This window comes from Choloepus didactylus, chromosome X, assembly GCF_015220235.1.
Source record: "Choloepus didactylus isolate mChoDid1 chromosome X, mChoDid1.pri, whole genome shotgun sequence".
Taxonomy (NCBI): domain Eukaryota; kingdom Metazoa; phylum Chordata; class Mammalia; order Pilosa; family Megalonychidae; genus Choloepus; species Choloepus didactylus.
In genome coordinates this window covers 58,730,813-58,754,006 of record NC_051334.1, presented here as the reverse complement: position 1 = coordinate 58,754,006, position 23,194 = coordinate 58,730,813, and the positions used below count along the sequence as shown (strand labels likewise).

Genomic DNA, 23,194 nt, shown 5'->3' with positions numbered 1-23,194 from the left:
GGGATAGTTGCCTTGAACTAAGCTTAGCATTATAAATTGATGTTTGGGCATCTTCCACTGGAATGGGTGGATAGTGATGCTTTTGCTCTGGCAGGAGCAAATTTTTGAATTTTTATTGCAACAGGAGTATGTTTTCAGAATTTTGCTAGTGAGTCACGGCTGCTATTGAACTATTGATAAATTTAATTAGACATTGTAAGAAGCAAGGAGGAAAAGGAAAATTAATATGAGGCTAATTAATGGTCCCATAAGGGGGGGTAGAATAGCTCATAGAGGTGTAGAAAGAATGAAAGAAAATTTGAGAGAAAGTTTTCTAACCAGGAATCACCTACATTTGCTAGACTATTTTTATTGTTTATATTTTGTTTTAGTATTTGTAAGTTTTGTTTGACTTGTCCTGTATTATTGATGTAAAAACAACAGGTTTCATTTATTATTGCACAAGTTCCTCCTGCTGCTGTGGTTAAAACGTCTAGTGCTCTTCTATTTTGTATGGACTACTTTAGCTAAACTAAAGATTGTTCTTGTTTTTCTAATGCTTCGATAATGGCATTCCATGTTTGTTGTAGCATCTGGATATATTTAGAATGGAGGCTTCTAGCATAGGAATACCAACGAACCAAAAGAAACTATGACATATAGTATGACCTAGCCCTGGGTGTTCTAAAACTGGATTGAGGTTGTCCTCAGTTTGGATTTAGCGTTCTGAGTTTGTGTTCCAAAGACGTCTAATCTCTACATTTTCGGGTTTTTTCTTGAGACTCATTTCAAGAAAGGATCCTAAATTAGGAATTTGTCCCAAAGAGGCCATTTCCCCAGGGGCTAGGATTTGAGCGTTGGGAACTAGCATGGCAATAGTACAAGTTCCTGTCCACCTCTCTGGGAGTAGCAAGTATGCGGTATCTCCGCACAAGAAATAATACCCGGTGCCTATGAGAGAGAGAGCTGTTGAAGATCCCTGGAGGAGGACATAACAGGAGTTAGCAGGGAAAAGACAGTTTGGGGATTTAAGTTTTCATTTCCATTAAACTGTTCATCTATGCATAGAGGAGAAAAGTGGTTTTCAGGGGTTTCTCTGGCTGATTTGACTCTGGCATATCAAGTTGCAGAAAAGGAGTTGAAAGAGATTACTTCTTTTTGGTATTTTTGGGAATGAGATATTGGGAGTTTGGATTAAGGTTGTTTGGGTACAAAAACTTTTATTTTTAAAGCCCTCACTGCAGTGGTGGTGAAGGTGCTGAGGTTTATGGACATTATTTATTATTTGGAATAGAGCTTGAGGAGACTGGTTAGGGGCATGACTTAGGCATAGACATTCTCTTGATGTAGAACTATGTTTTCCTAAGTCCCATAAAGCTTTCTTACTTATCTTTTTGGTGACATGAATTTTTGTTAAAGAGTTGCCCTGTACAAGTTCCTAAGCTGAAAAGTGGGGTGTTGTTTAAGGAGCTATTGAATATGATTATGTTTTTGATGTATTGACTTGTAACATTTCATACATTAGATCCCCAAAATAAGCTGGTATGATTGGCATATGCAATATGGTTATTTGGGTTAAGTTCCCGTTTAAGTAGAGTTGAGTTAAAAGTTAAAGTATGGTTACAGAAGGAAATGTTAAGGTGCCCAAATGCAAGGGCTTTAGGGTCAGAGGAAATGTGAGAAAAGCACAAATAAGGTTTGTCTTCTAGTTTAGGTACAGTTTCAGTGGGGCCGGGGCCCCTCTGGGATTTTGGTGCAAGGATTTAAATTCTTTTTCAACAAAATTTTTGAGAGAGATTGTTATAACAGTGTAGTTTATATGAAGGCTGATTATCAGAGTAAAGTAGTTTAAAACCATAATATTGAGGGGTTATTGTAAGTAACATTTCTGGGCTCACTGGAAAGGCAGAGATAGAGAGACAGGTGGAGTGTATAGAGTGTGGACAGATCCAGCAGTTGCTCTTATTAATGGTTGTAGCTATGCTTTGAATGACAGGTGCAAATGGATGTTGAAGTTGAGAAGATAGTTGTATTGTTAGTTAAGAACGTTGTAAGTTGGAAAAGCTGCATGGTGGAAGGTCATTAATTATGTAACAGGTCAGCTATTAGGATAAGAATGAAAGAATATAAAGTGATCTGATTAGGGGTGTATTCTTGTAGATCTCCTTGAAACCAGAGATCAGTAATGAACTCTAGAAAAGTGTTTAGAGTGGGAGGGCCTTCGAGTGATGACAAGGCTAGGTTTTCAGAAATTATTTGCAAAAAGGTGAGAGCAGGGGAAAGATTAGGCATGGGATAGTAGAGTTGAGTGCCACCAAATTAGGGTAAAATTAGTTTTGGGGAAATAGTTAAGACAGATTTCTTCTAGTAGAGCTAAAATTACTATGTGAAGAAGGAAGGTGAATGTAAAAATAAAAAATGACAGGCCAGAGATATGGCAGGCTAAAGTACTCATCTTATCCTGGGCCGATTTTGGAGATTTTAAGCTTCAGTGTTCCAGTATGCGTGCATGAATATTGCTGGTCAAGGCTTCTCGTCGGGCTGTTTATGATCTTATGGTTCGTTTCAGCAAGCTGTTGAGTTAGTTTAAGCCAGGACAGGTGAACCCAACGTGTTAAGCCTGACAACTTAGCTGCTGTGGGGGTTGTGAGTAAAACTAGATACGGTCCCATCCAAGAGGGGGTTAAAGATTTTGGTTGAAGACTTTTTAGATATGCATAATCACCTGGGGATATAGGAGGATTAATGGGGTTTTGGGTAGCTTGGGGAAGATTGGTATTTGCATAATCTCTGAGTATTGTTCGAATTTGAGTTAAAATGGGAAGGTAGTCTCCATAAGAGGAGACTGGGGGAGGGAGGTTGCCAAGCAATAAAGGCCTTCCATACATAATTTCAAAACGGCTTAACATATGGGGCTTATGCGGGACACTCCGAATTTTGAGAAGTGCGATTGGTAAAAGTTTAAGCCAAGGTAGTTGAGTTTGGGTCCTTAACTTGGTCAGGTGCATTTTAATTATGCCATTCATTCGTTCCACCTTGCCTGATGATTGAGGCTGATATGGGGTATGCAGCTGCCAATATATACCTAGGACTTGGGACACTTGTGTAATTTGGGAAATAAAGGCTGGGCTGTTGTCCAATTGTATGGATGTAGGGAGGCCAAATCTGGGAATTATGCTTTGTAATAAAACAGTGGTTACTTCGGAAGCTTTTTCTGAGGTGGTAGGGAAGGCTTCAACCCATCCTGAAAAAGTATCTACAAAAACTAAAAGGTATTTAAACTTTTTAATGGATGGAAGGTTAGTAAAGTCAATTTGCCAATCCTGTCCAGGGATCTGTACTCTTGCTTGATCACAAGGATAAGGGGCTGGTCTGAGATTGCCCTGAGGGGTGGAATGCTGACAGATGGTGCATATTTTTGTGAGGTGCTGAAATTCTGAGTAAAGGTTAGGATGACTTAAAGTTTGAGGTAAAAGAGAGGCTAGCGGCTTGGTGCTGATATGAAACTGGTTACGCAGGTCAGTTAAAATTTCTTGTGCATGCTGTTGCTGCAAGACTACTTTATCATTTATGTAGAACCATCCCTCATTGAGGGTGGCACCAAGCTGGGCTAAATCTGTTTGCTCTAAGGTGTAATAAGCAGACACTGGGGTGGGCATTACTAGAAGCTGAGTAGGGGTTTGACCTTGTCTTTTCACTTCTTTATCTGCTTTGTTGTTACCTATTGAAATGGGGTCTTTCCCACTTTGATGAACCTTGCAGTGAATAACTGCTACTTGGGTGGGGATTTGTGCTGCTTTGAGGAGTTTAAGGATAAGAGTTTTATTAATAATTGGAGAATTTTTAGGAGTAAGATATCCTCTGTCTTTCCATATAGCTATATGTGAATGAATAATATGGAAAGCATATTTGGAATCAGTATAAATGTTAGTGGGGTACCTGCAGCTAGATTGAAAGCTTGAATGAGAGCTATAACCTCTGCCTGCTGGGAGGTGGTGCTGGGGGTAAAAGTCCGGACTCAATTACTTCTTGAGCAGATACTATAGCATATCTGGCTTATTTAGAAGGGTCTTTAAAAGTACTGCCATCAATAAACCATGTGTTAGCTGGCAGAGGTAGAGGAGAATCTTTTATGTTGGGAAATGGTTGGAGAAAATGATTTATAGTTTCTACGCAGTTATGACTAGGTTCTTTACGCTTTGGAGGAGTAAGAAATTTTGCTGGGATTAGAAATTGTAGGTGAATAGGATATTGTAACCTGGGGGTTATAAAGGAGCTGTGCATGTAAAGATTGAATACGAGAGGGGGAGGCACTAGAAATAGTTTGGAAAGTTAAGAGAGAAGGGATATTATGAGAAGAGAGGACAGACAATTGAGCATATGGCACAAGTCTAAGAGATTCTTGTATGAGAAGTGCTGCAGAGGCTAAGACTTTGAGACAGAGTGCCCACCTTCGGAAAGGGGAGTCTAAAGCTTTGGAGAAATAGGAATTACATGAGTGTTTGGTCCACTTTTTTGAGTTAAGACTCCAAGAGCAAAACCATCTTTAGTGTCTACATATAATGTAAAAGGCTTGTTGGGGTCCAGAAGGGTTAAGGATGGAGCCTGTGTAAGAGCTCTTTTGAGCTGTTTAAATGAGTGTTTAATAGCTGAAGAATAGTCTAATGGGTCCCGGAGGTTTCCCGCAGTGGCTTGATATAAGCTTTTAGTTATAAGTCCAAAATTGGGGATCCAGTTTTGGAAAAAATTGGCTAAACCGAGGAATGAAAGAAGTTCTCATTTGGTTTGGGGGAGAGGAATGTTTACAATCATTTCTTTGCACTGAGTGGTGATACCCTTTTTGTCGGGAGAGAGGGAAAGTCCTAAGTAAGTGACTTGTGGCTTAGAAAATTGCCCTTTATCTTTGGAAACTTTATATCCCTTTTGTTGTAAGTAGTTGAGGAGACTGACTGTGTGTTCTTGAGGTAAGGCTTCAGACAGACTGTACAGCAGGAGATCATCTACGTACTGAAGCAGCTTACTGGGATGTAAATTTAGTGTTTGTAAGTCAGAAGCTAAGGCTTGTCCAAATAGATGTGGGCTGTCTCTAAAGCCCTGTGGCAAGACCGTCCATGTTAATTGTTTGGAAGTTCTGGTAAAGGAGTCTGTCCAAGTAAAAGCAAATAGGTTTTGAGAGTTGGGGTGAAGTGGAATAGTAAAGAAAGCATCTTTGAGGTCCAAAACTGTATAATGCATGGTATTTGGAGGAATTTGAGAGTATAGAATACGGATTAGGAACTATAGTAGTAATAGATATGGTGGCTTGGTTAATTGTTCTAAGATCCTGGACTAGCCGGTAAGTGCTGTTTGATTTATTGCTAATATAGGAGTATTGGCTGGGGATGCCGCTTCTCTAAGGAGCCTGGAGGTTAATAGTCTTTCAATTATGGGTTTTAGGCCTATGAGATCTTCTGGGGTGAGAGGATACTGTGGTTTATTTGGATATTCTCTGGGTTCCTTGAGAGAAACTTGGACAGGATCATGATGTTTAGCGATGGAAGGGGTGGAAGTGTCCCATTCCTGCGGGTTGGCTTTTTCTAGCCATGAGGGCAGAACTATTTCCTTGGGGGAAAGAGTGTTTCTCCCACAGATAGGAGCAGGATGGTTTGAGGCATTTTATTGACATACTTTATTTCTGATAATTGAATGGTTGCTTTAAGTTTTGTTATAATATCTCACCCTAATAAAGGTATGGGACAGCTAGGAATTATTAAGAAGCTATGAGAGAAGTTATAATTTTCTATACTGCAGGCTAGGGGTAATGTTTTAAGGGGACCCTAGCGTTGACCTGTAATGCCTGCAACTGAGATAGAGGAGGGAGTGAGCTGCCCCAAGTGCTCAGGCAGGACAGAGTATGTAGCACCTGTGCCTAAAACAAAAGAAATGGGCTTACCTGCCACCTTTAAGGTTACCCAGGGTTCCGTGGCAGTGATGATCACTGTTGGGACAGTGCTGGAGCTCAGGCCCTGTCAGTCATCTGTAGCTAGTTTGAGGAGATCACCCAGTTCTGGAGCTGGTGACACCTGTTCAGAAGGAGATGGCCACCTGAACCCCTGGTAAGAGGCCGTGGGACAGTTGGCTTTCCAGTGACCTGTTTGGTGGCACCATGGGCAAGGCAGTGGGCCTCGTGGTTGCTGAATCATTTGCTAAGTGCATTGTCTGGCCCAATGGCCTGTTTTACTGCATGGGTGGGACGGCACTTTTTTGCCCTCTAAATTTTGATTTTTATTATCCTGGTTTAGCCTGGGCTGCCTTAAGGCATTGGCAAGAAGCAAGTAACGGGCAACATCTCTTTCCTGCCTGACCTTCTCTCGAGCTGCCTCCCTTTCTTCTCTTTCTTTTTCTTTTTGTTTTTCTCTTTCTTCCTTTTCCTGTTCTTTTCAGTTTTCTATCTGTTCTTTTTCTTCTTGTCTACTGTTAAATACTTTAAAGGCTGTTTTTATAAGCTCTTGCTGAGGTGCTTGAGGACCGTGTTCTATTTTTTGGAATTTTTTTCAAATATCTGTGGCTGATTGGGTAATAAAATGGATATGGAGAAAAAGCGCTCCTTCCCGTGTGGAAGGATCAATGTTGGTATGTTTTAGAATGGCTTCATTGAGGCAGTTTAGAAAGGTGGTGGGGTTTTCATTAGCCTCTTGAGTGATTTCAGAAATTTTGTCATAGTTAACAGCTTTAAAGCCTGCCTTCCTCATTCCTTTAATAATGCAATTAGGGAAATGTTTCATTTTCTTTTTATCTGGGGATTCGTCCTGATAGTCCCAGTTTTGGTGTGCTGTGGGGACTGCTTTTGTTCCCTGCATGCCATGGAGAGAAATGGGGTCTTCTGAGAAAGGTTTATCAGCATGGGCTGTAGCTGCAGCCCAAATGCAATCTTTTTCTTCAGGAGTTGTGGTGGAAGTTATAATAATATAAACGTCTTGATAAGTTAAGTCATAGGATTGGGTTAAATATTTGAATTCTTTTGTAAATTTGGTTGGATCAGCTGAAAAGGACTCGCCATTTTTCAATTTGGCTTAAGTCTGAAAGGGAGAAGGGAACATGAACTTTCATTATGCTTTCTCATCCTGCTACCTCTCTTAAGGGAAACAGACCCTTTGAAGGGGGACTTACTATAGGCGCCAGACCACAGGATCGAGTGAAAGGAGGTGAAAGGGGTTGGGGAGTTTGGGTAGAGTCTGGGAGAGGGGGACAAAAGGTGGGTGCTAAGGTAGGAGAGGGCTTATTAGGGATGGGGGTAGGCTTGAGAAGGGAAGGGGTTGAGAATGAAGGGAGGGGAGTGGAAGATGTTGGAGAGGAATGGCGAGGGGGAGTATAGTAAGGAGGGGGATGATCTGCAGGGTCAAAGGAGCAGAAGCTGTTTAAAGGCTCTTCAGGTTTAGGGGGGTTTGTAACTTTTGTAAAGGGGGAAGCAGAAGACTTGGAAGGTTTTTCATGAAGGAAGAGGATTTGATGGGAGGCAACTGAGTGGCACAAAGTTGGCTGGGACTGAAGAGTCCAGAAAGCTTGAGAATAGGGAGCTTCAGACCATTTGCCATTGTGCCGAATAAAATTATCAAGTTCAGTGAGAGTTTGCCAATCGAAAGTGCCGTTTTCTGGCCAACGTTTTTGTTGTTCTAAAGGATATTGCAGCCAAATTGTATTACAGAAATGAATACGTTTTTTTGGTTTTATTTCCCCATCTAATTGTAGTTTATTGAGATTGCAGAGTAAACATCTGAGGGGAGTAGATTTAGGAGGAAATGCAGTTTTGGAGTCACTTAAAAGTGACTGGATATTACCCGTGATAATTTAAGAAATTTAAGAGGCTTGTTGCTTGCTAGGGAACTTTGGTTGTCAGAGGCTTACGGAGATCCCCCGTGAGAGGCTCATGGTCTCCCTGCTCCTTTAGAGGCTTACAGTTTCCCTAAATGAGGCTTGTTGCTCATTAGGGAATTTTGCTCATCAGAGGCTTACAGAGATCACCTGTGAGAGGCTCATGGTCCCCCCCTGCTCCTTTAGAGGCTTACAGTCTCCTGAATTTGAGAGGCTTGTGGCTTGTTAGGGAACTTTGCTCATCAGAGGCTTACAGAGATCACCCGTGAGAGGCTCACAGTCCCTCTGCTCCTTTAGAGGCTTACGGTCTCCCTGGATGAGGCTGACATGAATTGGGGCTATGCTTTGTCAGAGGCTTACAGAGATCACCCATGAGAGGCTCACGGTCCCCCTGCTCCTTTAGAGGCTTACAGAGGCCACCCAAAATGTTGCTCAAGTGAGACTGATGACCCAGATCCACACGACCCATTGCAACAACAAAGCAGGCATCCCCGGTTTGTTATTGGGGATCAGGAAATTGCATGCAGTCTTTCACTCAAGGCGTCCCCTGAGTTACTTTGCCGCAATGGGGAAAAATGCTCCCAGAGCGTTGGCGAGTTTTGACTAAGTGCTCAGATTTTTAGGCTTACGAAGCCGGTTGCCGCGTTAAAGCAGACCGAGGTGTTCCTGGGACACTGAACAAAACTCTCGAGAGGAAGATCTGGATAGAAAGACGCCACTTACCTAGGGCCGAATTAGTTGTAGATATTTGAGAGCCATGAGGGTGAGCTGGTGTCGCGTTAAGGTGGTGTGAGTTGATGGACTCAAGCTGCTGAATGCATGGAAACCTGAACGACTATGTAGTCTGGGAACGGAGTTGACTGAAAGGCTGCCCCATTGCCCCGAGGGGCCAGGAAACTCAAACCTCAGTTGGTCCTCTGAATGGGGTTGACCAAGAGGCTGTCCCATTGCCCCTAAGGGGCCAGAGACTCAAGCTTCAGTCGAACCTCCATATCTGAGTCATGGCACCAGATGTTAGGTCGGAGTCATTCAAGAATCCACACAATGCAGCAAGTCAAAGTTTAAGTATAAAGTTTAAGATTTATTAGAGGAAGAAAGCAGGTGGGAGCCAGCAAAAAGAAAGAAAATGGCTCTGGCTCTCTGAGAGCAGCATTTTTTAAAGGAAATCCCACATTGGGATGGAAGGGTGTGGGGGGAAAGGGTGCCTGCTGAGTGTGTCCTGTGCCCTGATTGGGTGTGGGCTCATTAACTCTTGAGCTAATTGACTGCTAGGCCTCTAACTCGCTGCTCTTCTTCAAAGTGCAGATGTGTTATCTATGTGGAGAGAGCAGGCCTTTTCGCATGCCTATGGTCGTTTATCTTATGGACTTATCCAGATCTTGCTTTATCCGCCTTTTGGGGGTTGAGGTGCCACCATGGCTGGGATTTCTAAAACAGCCTTCAACCCATATTTTATGGCACATTTGGTTTCTGTAAGACAAGCTGCAGAGCCCCTGGGTCAGAAACTCCTTCTACTTGTTAGATTCTTTTCTGGGATCTGACAGTAACCAGCACCTTTCAATCAGGAGGTGCTGCTAGGGCAGCAGCACCTTCAGTGCCATCCTCTGCTGCCTGGGGCTCAGGGTGTTGTATCTGCTTCATTTTGATCTTTTGGACCAGATGATGAGCATGCTTACTTTCCTCAATTTCAGGTTACCAGTCAGATTGGGGCTCATCTTCATCTGAAGAAAAATCCATGGGTTCCCACACATTGGGATACTAGTCAGGGGAAGTCACAGTATGCCTGACTTGCCCTTTGGGAAGCTTGTGCCCTCTCACTCTAGCATACTGGCATGCTATTTCTAAACTTTCATCTGCACTGTGCAGACTCATTTAATGCATCCTTCAAGTCTGCTTGAGCTATCCATATGTCTTTTTCTAACTTGAGTTTTTCTTATATGTGGCAAACCTCAGCTTTGACTGCCAGAGCCTCTTCCATGGCCAAGCACATAGCTCCTAACAGGGGCCATGCAACATCCATGGTGGCCTGATGGCTCTCCCTTTACTTATGAAATCCTAACTGTCCTGTGGCCTGCTGCATGAGAATCAACAATCCAGCTGGGGAGTTCTGGGCATCACCATACTCCCTTGGCAGCCCCCACTTGTCTAGGAGGGCTGCCACCCCTCTCCACATGGACATTTCAGGCCATCCTGGGATTCCCCCTGGTCTGTCTCCTTTTGCTGGACTCATTGGCCTCCTGGCTGGCACACCAGATTTTCCAACCTGGGTTAGCCCCCAAGCCAAAGAACACACCTGGCACAAAGTTACCCATGAGTTTAATTACAGGAGATGGATGAATCTTCCGAATTGCAGTGGTTCAGGAAGAGTGAAGTCAATGTTCTGCACAGAGAGAGAAAGCAGTGCTGGGGTGGGGGGTGGGGGTCCTTTATAAAGGTTTGTGACAATGGAGTCTCTCACCAGATTTGGTTACAACTAGGTCTTGCAAGGTTTGGTTACTAACAGTGATTAGGGGAGGGAAGTTTTAATGCTCCCCCCAGGTGGAGGAGGGGCCTGTTGCCTGGTCATGTAGGTGGCCACTTGTATCTCAGTAATGGAGGAGGGGGTGGTACCACAGGCTCTGGGTCCTCACATATGTTTTTCATATATTTTGTTTCTGGATAACATTGGGTTAAAATTTAACATACTAAAAAATGATAACCATTTTTATATGATACCATCTTAATTTCATTGGCATGCACATACAATATTCTTTTACCCCTATCTCCTCACTTTTTTTTGTACTTGTTACAAATTATATCTTTATACATTGTATGTACAAAACCATAGATTTATTAGTACTTTTTAGGCATTTCCATTTTAACACCTGTAAGAAAATAGAAGTGGCTTTACATTAAAGAAATACATTACAGTAGTACTGACATTTATAATTACCCAAACAGTTACCTTTAATAGATTTCTTTATTTATGTCACTTTGATGAACTGTCTAGTGTTCTTTCCTTTCAGTCCAAAGAATTCTCTTTAGCATTCCTTTAGGACAGTGTTAGTGGTAATGAACTCTCTCAGCTTTTGTTTATTGGGTAATTGTTAGGTTTTTCAATTGGGAAGAGAAGAGATGAAAACTTGATCAAAAGGAGCTTTATTGTCTGGCTGTGTGCAGGTGGGCTGAAGCCAAAGATGGCAACAGCCCAAACCAGGGGAACAGTAGGGCTTATAATGAATGGTTGGCAGTGTTACGGTGCCGGTGAGTTAAAGTTCAAGACAGCCAATTAGAATTTAAAAAAAGCCTTTATTAGCCGGCTGGCGACTGCTCAGCTTGACTCCCTCCGCACGGGGAATTCAGTGAGCAGCCCCGACCTGTGTGCGCTGGTGCCTTATATAGACAGAAACCGTATCCTAGAAACGCAAGCAAGCTATTCTAACAGAAGCAGAGTTGGCAGTTAGCTCTTGATTACAAAAAAAACAATTTCACAGAGAGTTTCACTTGGAACTGGTACAGTTATTGGTTGTTAAAGAGTTACAAAGAGTTTCACTTGGAACTGGTGCAGCTATTGATTGTTAAAGGGTTGTGCTTGGCTGATGCATGCAACCACAGTTTTGCTTCCTTTAACTGGTACAGTCTCACTCCCCCCTCCTCATGGCCTAATGCCGTTTACACAACATTTTTGCTTTGCAGATGTTATAGGATTAAGGGGAAAGGGGACCCCACTTCATTCCCCACTGATTTTTAGGGAGAATCAAATCATTGTTTCTTTTGAGGGTACGCTGTTGGACAAATTTAACTAAACGGTTTATAACACAGGGACCTATGATTAAGGCCAACAGGAGAAGAACTAGGGGCCCGGCGATTGTTGACATTAGGGTAGTTAACCATAGAGACTAAGAAAATAAGTTTTTAAACCAGTTTTTTTTTTTAATCTTGTAGTTTTTTTTGGAGTTGGCTCAAATTTTCTTTAATTACACCTGAGTGGTTAGTATAAAAACAGCATGTTTCGCCTAAGGCTAAACAGAGCCTCTCCTGCTTTAAGAATAGAAGGTTGAGTCCCCTCCGATTCTGGAGCACTACTTTTGCTAAAGAGCTTAAGGACTCTTTAAATTTAGTACTTGGGGAAGGATATGGGTGAGCCTTGTCCTTGAAAGTTACCTAAAGTAAGCTTAGGGGTAGTGCTCCAGGGATAATAGTGTGAGTGCCACAGCTCTTGTTCTAGGGGTAACTCACCACGACACCTCTGGTGGTTTCCCCTCCCTTCCTTTTGGCAACATTCAGGTTTTTTTTTTTTAAAGAGATTACATAGGTTAAAAACAAATTTACGGCTGCTGGGGGTGCTGACCTGGCTAACCACTGTTTGGGGGGTTTTGGTGGCTAGTATTGATTACCAGGTTCAGCAGTAGGGGTTTCTTCTTTCGCGGTGTTAGGTTTCAGGCGGCGGGCGCGGACGGCATAGTGTAAGGCCTGTAGGGACTTGAGAAGTTTAGAGTTAGACAGGGAGGCGAGCTGCTCTTCCCCTAACTTGGGGAGGAGTGGGGGTGGCCTGCCGAACATGGCTTCATATGGAGTAATACCTTTTACATAAGGGGTACACTTAGCTTTGAGCAAGGCAAACGGAAGGAGGCTCACCCAGTTTCCACCAGTCTTCAATTTAAGTTTGGTGAGGGTTTTCTTAAGCATTTGATTCATCCTCTCTACCTGCCCTGAGCTTTGCGGTTTGTATATGCAGTGTAATTTTCATTTGATTCTTAAAGCCTTTACCAAGTTTTGGGTAACTTGGGCTATAAAAGCCGGACTATTGTCAGACCCCATTGCTACCGGTAGGCCAAACCGAGGGACAATTTTAGCTAATAATTTTTTAGCTACTACCTGAGCTGACTCTGACCGAGTTGGGTAGGCCTTAACTCATCCGGAGAAGGTGTTTACCAGCACGAGTAAGTACTTGTATCCTCCTGGTCCAGGAGACAGTTTCGTAAAGTTCATTTTTCATCGCTTTCCTGGGAGCTGACCTCTTAGGCGGTGACCGGGAGTAGCAGGGATACTTGCATGACTTGAGTTAACCTGAGCGCAGACGTGACATCTTCTGCTTACTTCTTTTGCCACCTGAAAAAGCTTAGGTATGTAAAGGTCAGTTTTTAACAAATTTAGTTAATTTTGTTTTTCCCAGGTGTGTACTTTGATGCGTTTGTAAAATTCCCAGTGCCTCTGATAGGAGGATTTTAGAGTCGGGGAGGACTTTTCACCCCTTTGGATTGTCTTTAGCTTGGAGTTCGTGACCTAGCCGAATGTTAGAGTTTGAGCAAGTTGGAGCAGTTTTTAGTACCCGGGGTGGTAGGAGGGGCAAGATTTGAAGGGGCCCCACTGGTTTTAGGGCCACTTCTTTGGCCGTCTGGTTGGCGAAAGCATTTCCCTTTGCTTCGGGCGTATTTGAAGTTTGATGTCCTTTGCAGTGGATTATAGCTACTGTTTTGGGAAGCTAAAGGGCTGTTAAAAGTTTTAGTATTTTTGAGGCATTTTTAATGTCCTTTCCCCCGGTACTGGCGTAAAGAGGGCGGGCTATTTCAACAAACCTAAGGATTTATAGCCGGCAATATTTGACTGCTCCTAAAAACTCCCGGACCTGCCACTTTGTCCGGGGTGCTGGAATTTGGAGGATAGCTTGAATGCATTTATCAGACAGCGTTTTCTTTTCTTCTGCTATACTGTACCCAAGATAGGAGACTTGGGAAACGTAAAGCTGTGCCTCCTGCTTCCTGGAGTACAGAGAAAGTTGCTCCAGTGTCCACTAAAAAGTTAATGTTTTGGCCCTCTACTTTAAGAGTGATTCTGGGCTCCTGGGGGCTAAGGGCGGAGCCCCGGCCTCGTTAGTCTTTCTTCTCTAGGAGAACCTTTGGTGGGGCTTTTTTTTTTTTTTCTTTTTTTTTTCTGGGCACTCGTTTTTCCAGTGCCCCTGTTCCTTACAGAAAGCGCATTGGTTTTGGCCTGGGGGGGGGGGGCCTTTTGCCCTTGTCTCCCGCTGGGCGGTCTATTTTCTCCCCCTGGCTTTTTTTCGAACTTCTGACTCTCTCCTCGGTTTTTATTCCGCATCTGGTCTTCACTTATGGCAAGTAGGATCTGCACCAATTTTTGTTTAAGTCTTTGGAACTTTCCTTATTATTGAAGACTTGTTGAGCAACCTCCACCAACTCGCTCAGTACTTTTTCTCAAAGCCTTGTAACTTTTGTAACTTTTTTTCTTATATCTGGGGCTGACTGGGCGACGAAGGCAATATTAATTGCTCGCCTGTTTTTTGGCGCCTCCGGATCTATAGGGGTATGTAATCGGTAAGCCTCCTGGAGGCGCTCTAGGAAAGAGGCGGGGGACTCAGTGGCCCCCTGAGTTACCTTAGTTACCTTGGACATATTTGTAGGCTTCCGCGCCACTACTCGGAGAGCCCCCATCAGAGTCTGGCGGTACCGTTCAAGAGCCTCCTTACCTTGATTCGTGTTAGGGTCCCACCGGGGTCGGGTGAAGGGAAAAACAGCCTCGAGGCGGTCTACTTCCGTGGCTGGCAGACTGTCTGGCCCCACGACTAGTTTCCGTCCCTGGGCACGGATTCTCTCCCTCTCCTCTGACGTGAAAAGGGTCTGCAGAAGTTGTTGACAGTCGTCCCATGTGGGCTGATGGGTAAAGAAAACGGACTCCAACAAAGAGATTAGTAATTTGATCTGGATGTCCCAGTTTCCCATAAATAGCTCTCTGACCCTGGAAGGCAATCGGCAAGTTTAGAGTGCCCTCGGATGGCCAATTAGAGTAAGAAACATTGCAGCGGAGAGCAAGTGGAAGAAAACGGAGACTGACCCATTGTGGGACTGACGGTTGACAAAACAGAAGCAGAACAGAACAAAGACACTAACAACAAAACACAAAACAGAGACTAGGTCTGCGCTAAGAGACCAATTCCGAACCTAAACCAGAACCTGAACCTGAGGCCACCGGCCACCGTCGTGGTCCGAGGCCGGGTCTCGGAGTTATGGCTGCGTCCAGCCCTCCTAAAGACCGTAAAGGGGTACCCCACCAGACCAGATTAGAGATCTCTTACCGTTGTGGGCCCACGTCTAGATGGCTCCAGAGGCGGATTTTTGAATTTTGACGCTTGACCACTCGGCTCTCCGCCGGGGCTGAGGAACGTCTCTCAGCGCGCGCCCCCTGGGGGAGGGCCGGTAGTCAGACCTTTGTCTTGATCGATGAGCCTCAGCAAACGCTGAAGATATCTCGCTGGGGCCTCCAAATGTTACGGTGCCGGTGAGTTAAAGTTCAAGACAGCCAATTAGAATTTAAAAAAAAGCCTTTATTAGCCGGCTGGCGACTGCTCAGCTTGACTCCCTCCGCACGGGGAATTCAGTGAGCAGCCCCGACCTGTGTGCACTGGTGCCTTATATAGACAGAAACCGTATCCTAGAAACGCAAGCAAGCTATTCTAACAGAAGCAGAGTTGGCAGTTAGCTCTTGATTACAAAAAAAACAATTTCACAGAGAGTTTCACTTGGAACTGGTACAGTTATTGGTTGTTAAAGAGTTACAAAGAGTTTCACTTGGAACTGGTGCAGCTATTGATTGTTAAAGGGTTATGCTTGGCTGATGCGTGCAACCACAGTTTTGCTTCCTTTAACTGGTACAGTCTCACTCCCCCCTCCTCATGGCCTAATGCCATTTACACAACATTTTTGCTTTGCAGATGTTATAGGATTAAGGGGAAAGGGGACCCCACTTCAGGCAGGAAGTTCTTTGTCCAGGGATGGGGAGGTTGGCAGGTTTAAGTTAGCAGTTTCTCAGTGGCTACTTTGGGGAAGGGGGGTCACTGGCAGGTTTTCATTGGCTTGTTTGAAAGCTGGAGCTTGGGGTGCGGGAACTGGGGAGTGGGGTCTTGGGAGCAGGAAAGTTTAACATTTTAGATGTTATCACAAGCTTGCACAATTCCTGATGGCGGGGGTGGTGCCTCTGTCACAAACCTGCAGAATTCCTAAGGGTGGGGGTAGGTAGCTTACAAGGGATTTGCAGAATTTCTAAGGGCAGGGGATGGAGTACTGCCTAACAGTAATGTCTTAATATCTCCCTCATTTTAAAATGAATTTCTCACTGGCTATAAAATTCTTGGCTGGCAGCTGTTTTCTCTTAGCACTTCAAGTATTTCAACCCACTGCCTCCTTGCCTCCATGGTTTCTGATGAGAATTTAGAACTTAATCTAATTGGGACTCCCTTGTATGAAACTTAGCTTTTCTCTTGCAGCGTTCAGAACTCTCCCCTTCTCCTTTGCATTTAACATATTTACCACCATGTATCTGGGCATATTTCACTTCAAGTTTATCCAGTTTGGTGTTCACTGGGTTTCTTTGATGTTCATATTCATGTCTTTTGCCAAGTCTGGGGAGTTTTCTCTCATTATTTCTTTTAAGATTCCTTCTATCCCTTTCTCTCCTTCTCCATTTGGGACTCCCATAATACATAAATTGGTATGCTGGATTGTTTTCCACAGGTCTGTTAGGCTTATAGTCATTTTTTCTATTTTTTTTCTTTCTGTTCCTCTGCCTGACTTATTTCAGTTGTCTTTCCTTTGATTCTCTGTTCCTTCTTCTGTCAATGCCACTGTGCCATTAAAATCCTCCTGGGAATTTTTCTTTTCAGTTATTGTGGAACTTCAACTTCAAGTTCTGTTTTGAAATTTCTATCTCTTTGAGATTCTCTTATTCTCCATTCATTATTTTCCTGATATCCATTAGTTCTTTCAGTGTATTTTCCTTCATCTCTTTGAGCATATTGAAGATAACGTTTTTAATGTCTTTGTCTGGTATGCGCACAGACTGGTCTTCTTCTTTGATGTTTTCTGGATGTTTATCCTTTCTTTAGATATGCCATCATCTGTTCCTTTGTTTATCTTGTAATCTTTTGTTGCACACTGTACATTTTAATATTTTTAAATGTTAATTCTGGAATTTAGTTCCTGAACTGTCTCTTGAGTTTGTATCCAGCTAGTGATATGACAGATTTTCTTGAGGGTCAGGCGTTAACAAAACCAAGGAAACTTAAGCAGAAACACTTTTCAAATTCTTTGCAAATTGTCTTCACTGGGGCTTGTGCTCGCCTTCAGTGTTCAACCCTCCTATCAAGATCAGCCCAAGGCAAATGTAAAGTACAGAGTGCCCTGTCTTTTCTGCGTTTGTGCCTTGTCCTGGGCTTGTGCTTGCTAGTGGCCTTAGGAGTTCCCTTGTTTACAGGAATTTAACAGTCCCCCTATTCCCCAGGAAATAGACCTTTTTCTCTCTCTTGGGTGCTTCACCACAGGACACAGAACAAGTAAACATTTGCCCCAAGCCACCCTACTCAACCGTTTCTTACACTGCCTTTGTTTCAAGGTGTTTTTGCTTGGAGGGAAAATTCTTGATTTGGCACTTCCATGTAAATGCAGCCTGTTTTCTGTAGTTTTGAGGAAGTGTCTTTAAGGCTCATCTCTGCTTTTGCCTGGGGCAGTTTAGAACAATAGCTGCCCTCAGAGCCAGGCACTCCAGTGTTCTAAAGTGACTAATAGAAAACAGTGATCCCTGGATCTTGGGGAACTAGGTCTTTATATTAGGTGTCAGGGTTGCTGCCTGCCATGAGGCTGGGGGATGGTCAATGGTAGCCTCTGCCCAGAAAGTGCAATTCACATGTATTTACTGCAGTTTACAGGCATCTTCCTCCTGCTCGTCCCTAGATACTGCACAGTATTCTTATAGACTCTGTAATAGTTGATTCATACAGTTCTTGCCTGTTTAATAGGTCTGGTGGAGAGATTAATTCCTGGAGCTTCCTGTTCTGTCTGCCCACTGTTCTTTCTCTTTTTTTAAAACTACTCCCTTACTTTCTCACACTACAAGATGCCCCAGCCATTTCTCCTAGGGTCCATTGTTCCTTTATTTGGAGAATGGTATTTAGAAACAAAGATATGGTGCCAAATGTGCTTGTTGCTACTTAGGTGTCACTGTTTCTAGCCTTCTCAGCAGAGAGCTAGAAAATATATGTAATCATACTAACACATGCTTACATACATCTACATTTATTTCTGTATGCATCTATCTGTGTATACATCTATTTGTACATACATTAACATAACTTAGTTAATACTGATATTTCTGATCGTAATCTAGCAACACAGGGTTCATTCTAGACTTCTTCCATTGTTTATTTGTAGCTGCTTTTTCTAACAGTGAGGTGCCAGGCTCCCATAATCTACAATTTATTTACTTATTTGCATAACCCTATTATACAGGTATTTTCATAATTGTTTTTTTTTTCCTACTGGTCTCCTGGGTCATTCTTTCTTAAATCAAAAGTCATAATTCACTATTATTTATATGACCATTGACTCTAGGATCCTGTTTCCTCAAAACAATACTAATGTACTTGTAACCACTAATAGATCATTCTTCTCTAATTGATTATACATATATTTATTCTGGTCAACATAAAGGAAATCTTTGAAATCTATTTTTAACAATTATTTGTAAAGAATTTATAATGTCCTCTAAGACATGAAATTACATCACTAAAAACTGAGATTGATTTTTTTGGTAATTATATAATTCCAAATAAAATACTATTTTTTATTTAAAAAATTTTATTTTTAAAAATACTCCCTGTGCTGGTTTGGTTATGTTATGTTGCTCAGAAAAAGCCATGTTCTTTAATGCAGTCTTGTGGGGGCAGATATATTAGTGTTGATTAGGTTGGAACCTATTGATTGAGTGTTTCCATGGAGATGTGACTCAAACAACTGTGGGTGAGACCTTTGGGCAATTTCCATGGAGGTGTTACCCCAACCATTCAGGGTGGGTCTCATTAAATCACTGGAGTCCTATAAAAGAGCTCACAAACAGAAGGACCTCAGATCAGCTGAGAATGACATTTTGGAGAGCAGCTAAGAGGGACATTTTGGAGATGGCTGTTGAAAGCAGACTTTTGCTGACACTTCGGAAATGCTAGCCCAATGTTTGCTCTGGAGAAGCTAAGAGAGGACAAAATGCCCCAAGGGCAACATTTTAAAGAACACAAAGGAGCTGAGAGAGGAGCTGGAACACAACCCAGGATCAGTAGATTCCAGGCACGTGCCTTCCCAGCTAACAGAGGTTTTCTGGACCATTGGCCTTCCTTTATTGAATGTATACATGTGCTGATGCCTTAATTTGGACATTTTCATGGCTTTCAGACTGTAAATTTATAACCAAATAAACCCCCTTTATAATGCCAATCCATTTCTGGTATTTTCCTTAATGGCAGCATTAGCAAACTGGAACACTCCCCCATTCCCCGCCTCTCCATCCATCCTCACCTGATTTCTATCTCTGCAAATTTGCTGTATCTTGCCATCTCTTTTAAGTAATATAATGCAGTTTTTGTCATTATGTGTCTTTCACTGAGCATGTTTTTGAAGTTTTTCCATGTTGCAGCATGTCTCATAACTTTAGCTTTTCTTATGGCTGAAAAATATTCCATTGTGAGTATGTACCACATTTTGTTCATCCATTCATTTGTTGATAATGCTACTACAATCATTGGTGTATGTGTTTGTGAGCCTGTTTTCACTCTCTGAATATATACCTAGAAGTAGGATTGCCAGATCAAATGGTAATTCTATATCTAATTTTTATAGGAACTGCCATATCGCTTTCCACAATGGCTGCACCATTTTACATCCCCCAGAATGATACCCTAGAGTTCTAATTTCTCTGTATCCTCTTCCACACTTATGTTCTTTTTTAAATAATATTAGCCATCTTTGGGGGTGTGAAGTGGTATCTCGTTGTTTTAATTTGAATTTCCCTAATTGCTAATGATGTTGTATATCTTTTTGTGTTTATTTGCCATTTTTATATCTTCTTTAGAGAAATTTCCATTCAAGTCCTTTGCCCATTTTAAAATGGTGTTTATCTTTTTGCTGTTGCATTGTGAAAGTTATTTATGTATTCTGGATTTTAAACCCTTATCGTATATATGGTTTGAAACTATTTTCTCCCATTCTGTAAGTTGTCTATTCACTTTCTTGATAATATACTTCAGTGCACAAAGTTTTAAATTTTGTTGGAACCAAATTTATCTGTCGTTTCTTTTGTTGCTTGTGCTTCTGGTGTCATATCTAAGAATCCATTCCAAATTCTAGGCCAGGAATATTTGCCCGAGTGATCTTCAATAGTGTTAAAATTTTAGCTCTTATGTTTATGTCTTTGATTCATTTTGAGTTGATTTTTGTGTATGATGTGAAGCAGGAGTCTAACTTCATTCTTCTGCATATAGATATCCAGTTTTCCCAACACCATTTGTTAAAGTAACTATTCTTTCTCCACTGCAGGCACTTAGCACCCTTGTCAAAAATCAATTGGCCATAGATGTGTGGGTCTCTTTCTTGACTTTAAATTATGTTGCACTGATCTTTTTGTCTATATTTGTTCCAATACCACACTCTTTTGTTGCTTTCATTTTGTAATACAATTTGGGAAGTGTGTATCCTCCAACCCTGTTCTTATTCAAGATTGTCTTGGCTGTTTGGAGCTGCTTGCAGTTCCATATAAATTTGATTATCAGTTTTTCCATTTCTGCAAAAAAAAGTGCTGCTAGAATATTAATAGGGATTGCACTGAATTTGTACATTGGATAATATTAGCATGTAAATAATTTCAACTATTCCAAACCATGAACACGGGATGTCTTGGCATTTATGTACGTCTCTTTAATTTATTTCAGCAGTGTTTTGTAGTGAAAATTGTATGGTATACAAGTCTTTTGTTTCCTTAGGTATATTTATTCCTAGATATTTTATTCTATTAGATGCTTTTCTACATGGAATTGTTTTCTGAATTACAACTTCAGGTTGCTCTTTGCTAATATATAGTAACACAATTGTTTTTCAAGCATTGATCTTGTACCCTGTCACTTTGCTGAAATCATATATTGGCTCTAGTAGTTTTCTTGGTAACTCCTTTGGGTTTGCTATCTATAAAGTCATGTCATCTGCAAATGGAGAGAGTTTTACCTCTTCCTTTCCAGTTTGGATAGCTTTTATTTATTGGTTTTCTTGCCTAATTGCTCTGACAAAAACTTCTAGTACAATATTGAGTAGCAGTGCTGAAAGTGGGCAACCTTTTCTCATTCCTGATCTTAGGGGGAAAGCTTTAAGTCTTTCGCCATTGAATATGATGTTATCTCTGGGTTTTTAATAAAGGCCTTTATCATGTTGAGAAAATTACATTCTATGTCTACATTTCTGAGTGTTTTCATTGAGAAGGGATGCTGAATTTTGTTGAATGCCTTTTCAGTGTTTAAGACAATCATGTAGATTTTGCTGCTTCAGTCTATTTTTGTGGTGTGTTTATTGATTTCTGAATGTTGAACCACCCCTATATCCCTGGGATGAATTCCAGTGGGGTCATGGTATATAAGCTTTTTAATATGCCTTTTGGATTTTGTTTGCTGTCATTTTGATAAGTTTTGCATGTATATTCATAAGGGAAATTTGTAATTTTGTTTTGATATCTTTGCCAGTCTTTATCACAATAGTGCCAGCCTCATAGAATGAATTAGGAAATTTCCCTTTCTCTTGATTCTTTGGAAGAATTTGAGAAGGACTAGTATTAATTGTTCTTAAATATTTGGTAGAATTCACAGTGAAGCCCTCTCATTCTAGACTTTTGTTTTGTGGAAGGTTTTTATTATTGTTTCAGTCTCTGTACTTGTTACAGATTTGTTAATGTTTTCTATTTCTTCTTGTGTCAATTTGAGTGACTGATGCATTTCTAGGATTTTTCCCCCATTTCTTCTAGATTATATAATTTGTTGGTGTACAATTGGTCATAATATTCTCTTTTTTTTCTTTTTTTTTTTTTTACAAAACAAATCGTACTTTCGATTGTTCACAGTACCATTACATAGTTGTACATTCATCACCCAAATCAATCCCTGACACCTTCATTAGCACACACACAAAAATAACAAGAATAATAATTGGAGTGAAAAAGAGCAATTGAAGTAAAAAAGAACACTGGGTACCTTTGTCTGTTTGTTTCCTTCCCCTATTTTTCTACTCATCCATCCATAAACTAGACAAAGTGGAGTGTGGTCCTTATGGCTTTCCCAATCCCATTGTCACCCCTCATAAGCTACATTTTTATACAACTGTCTTCGAGATTCATGGGTTCTGGGTTGTAGTTTGATAGTTTCAGGTATCCACCACCAGCTACCCCAATTCTTTAGAACCTAAAAAGGGTTGTCTAAAGTGTGCGTAAGAGTGCCCACCAGAGTGACCTCTCAGCTCCTTTTGGAATCTCTCTGCTACTGAAGCTTATTTCATTTCCTTTCACATCCCCCTTTTGGTCAAGAAGATGTTCTCCGTCCCACGATGCCAGGTCTACATTCCTCCCCGGGAGTCATATTCCACGTTGCCAGGGAGATTCACTCCCCTGGGTGTCTGATCCCACGTAGAGGGGAGGGCAGTGATTTCACCTTTCAAGTTGGCTTAGCCAGAGAGAGAGGGCCACATCTGAGCAACAAAGAGGCATTCGGGAGGAGGCTCTTAGGCACAATATAATCTCTTATAATCCTTTTTGTTTCTGTAGGGTGTTAGTGATATCACCATTTGCATTTCTGATTTCAGTTATTTGCATTTTCTCTCTTTTTTAATTTGTCAGTCCAGCTAAAGTTTTGTCAATTTTATTGAATTTTTTCAAAGAATCAATTTTTTTTGTTTATTCTCTCAGTTGTTTTTTTGTATTTTCTATTTCAATTAACTCTGCTCTAATTTTAATTATTTCCTTTCTTCTGTTATCTTCGTTTCCTTTGTCTTTCTAGTTCCTTAAGATGTAAAGTTAGGTTATTAATTTGAGCTATTTCTTCTTTTTTAATATAGGCATTCATAGCTGTGAATTTCCCTCTGAGCACTGCCCTCAATACATCTCATAAGTTTTGGTATGTTGAGTCTTTGTTTTCATTTGTCTCTATTTATAATATCTCTTGTAATTTCTTCTTTAACCCACTGGTTGTTTAAGAGTGTGCTGTTTAATTTCCATATAGTTGTAAATTTTCCAGTTTTCTTCTGTCATTGACTTCAACCTTCATGCTGTTGTGGTCAGGGAAGTTACTTTTATGATTTCAGTATTTTAAAAATTTATTTAAACTGTTATTCTGCCCTAACATATGTTCTAGCCTAGAAAATGACCCATGTGCACCTGATAATAATGTGTATTCTGCTGTTGTTGGGTGAAGTGTTCTATGCATGTTGGTTAATTCTACTTGGTTTATAGTGTTGTTTGCATCCAATATTTCCTTATTGATCATCTGTTTAGATGTTCTTTCCAGGATTGAAAGTTGTAT

General features: G+C 41.5%; 1 protein-coding gene across 1 annotated transcript in view; it reads left to right on the top strand.

The window, feature by feature from the left end:
* The window catches only part of PFKFB1 (6-phosphofructo-2-kinase/fructose-2,6-biphosphatase 1), a 336,515-nt gene that overhangs the window by 150,366 nt on the left and 162,955 nt on the right, over window positions 1-23,194 (top strand). The window lies entirely within an intron of this gene.